Source organism: Lipotes vexillifer, unplaced genomic scaffold, assembly GCF_000442215.2.
Source record: "Lipotes vexillifer unplaced genomic scaffold, Lipotes_vexillifer_v1.1 scaffold126, whole genome shotgun sequence".
Lineage (NCBI taxonomy): Eukaryota > Metazoa > Chordata > Mammalia > Artiodactyla > Lipotidae > Lipotes > Lipotes vexillifer.
In genome coordinates this window covers 571,322-573,035 of record NW_006778324.1, presented here as the reverse complement: position 1 = coordinate 573,035, position 1,714 = coordinate 571,322, and the positions used below count along the sequence as shown (strand labels likewise).

General features: G+C 68.0%; 1 protein-coding gene across 2 annotated transcripts in view; it reads right to left on the bottom strand.

The window, feature by feature from the left end:
• Positions 1 to 1,714, bottom strand: part of WSCD1 (WSC domain sialate O sulfotransferase 1) — a 43,580-nt gene that overhangs the window by 40,722 nt on the left and 1,144 nt on the right. The window contains exon 1 of one of the 2 annotated variants that reach the window (XM_007451589.1): positions 911 to 980. The exons of the other annotated variant lie outside the window; for it this stretch is intronic. The gene's annotated coding sequence lies outside the window, so the exon portion shown is untranslated. Of the gene's footprint in view, positions 1 to 910; positions 981 to 1,714 lie in introns of those variants that run through there. 2 annotated transcript variants of the gene reach the window in all.

The window sequence follows — 1,714 nt, the reverse complement described above, 5'->3', positions numbered from 1 at the left end:
GCGGAAGACAGGGGGATGCAGCTGCAGGTGAGGGCCAGGGGGCTTCTCCTGGGGGAAGATGAGGCTGCCGGGCTCAGCGCACCAGCCCAGCTGCCGGCCACGCTTCCTTCAGCGAGTGTGCATCAGAGATGAACACGGCTGCTCCTCCCCATGGAACTGCTGGGCTCTGATGGCCCACCGGGGCATCTTCTCCAAGGGACTGGTGAGGCCAGAGCTAAGGGTATGGCGTGGGGCTGGGGGCGGTGAGGGGAATACTCGAGGGAAACCTCCCTGCTGCCCTCTCTCCAGCCCTTGCAACCAGCAGGCAGGGGCGGCTGCAGGCAGAGCGGAGCCAGCCAGCTTTCTGCCTCCTGTATTCCACTCACCACGAGCCCTCACTCTCTGTGCCCGATAACCTAGGCTATTCAGCCCCCCCCCCCCAGCTCCTGACCCCAATCACGGCGTCCCAACATGGGATAACCCGAGTGCTCCATAAACTGAAGCACGCCCTTCCAGCGGCAAAAGAGAGGACAGCGTCTAACGCTGTTAGAAAAGTAGAGAGGAGTTCCGAGTCTGTCCATCTTGGGAGCAGGTGGGGAGCAGGCGAGCGTGGGCTGCAGGGGCATCCCAGGGCAGGACGGGGTGGCGGGGGCTGGAACCCTTACAACCAGCCCTCCCACTGCTCAAAGAAGGGTCAGAGGTCTCCCTCCCCGCCCCCGCCTCCCCACGGGCGAGCCAGCACCGAGCAAGCATCATCCGTGGGCACAGATGCTCAGGAAAACAGACACCCGGGAGGTTGGTTACCCTGAGGCAGAAGAACCCCTGGAGGGTTCCCATGAGAAACGAAAAACGCAATTAGTAGCCTCCAGTCGTGAGTTTCCGTCTACTCTTAGGAAAATGCAGAGCTCTCCTTGGAGTAATTTTTCTGGACGAAATACGTGCGTTTCGCCTTTGCCCGTGCCTCAAGTTCACCAAGAGACAGGGAAAACCCTCCGCTGACCGGAAGCCTGGCGTGGTGGCGGAACAAGAGGGAGCTGCCACTGGTAAACGTCTCCTCTTAGAAGAGGCAGTGCGCACCCCAAAGCCTGTCCTCGCCCCCTCCCCGGATCCACGGCTCCCTCCGGGGAAACGGAGGGTCTCTGAGGATTCCAGGAGGCGGACGCGGCTTGGGAAACTGCTTTGCGCACCCCGCCCCATCCCGCTCGTGCCGAAGCGGCCCCCCAGCCCGGCTCCACGCGCACACACTCGCGGGCGAAGCCGCCGTGGCCCCGCGAGAGGCGCCCCCCTCCAGCGCGCCCCGGAGCCGGAGCAGGTGCAGCCCCGCCGCGCTCCCGGACGCGTCTACACAAACTTGTTGGCCCGCGGCTGGGGGAACCCTGCCCGCAGCCCGCGCGGGGGTCCCGGCTGGGACACCCGGAGATCGCACTCACCCCACGATCGCGACCAGCTGGGGCGGCCGCTCCGGCGGCCACGCGCCCGCCTCCCCGGGGCGCCGAGCCCGCAACCCCGCAGTGCCCGGAGCCTAGGCGCCCTTGGCGCCCGCACGCCCCCGGGCGGCCCGCGGCTAGGAGCGGCCCGACGCGCCCCCGGCACAGGGCGCCGCCACCTGGCTCCCTGGGCTGCGGACGTCCGGGCTGAGCCGCGGCGGCGGAGCAAGCGGTCGCCGAGCGGGCGGCGGGCGGCGGGCGGCGGGCGAGCGGGCGCCCGGCTCTGCACATGCTCACTCGCGCGGCCC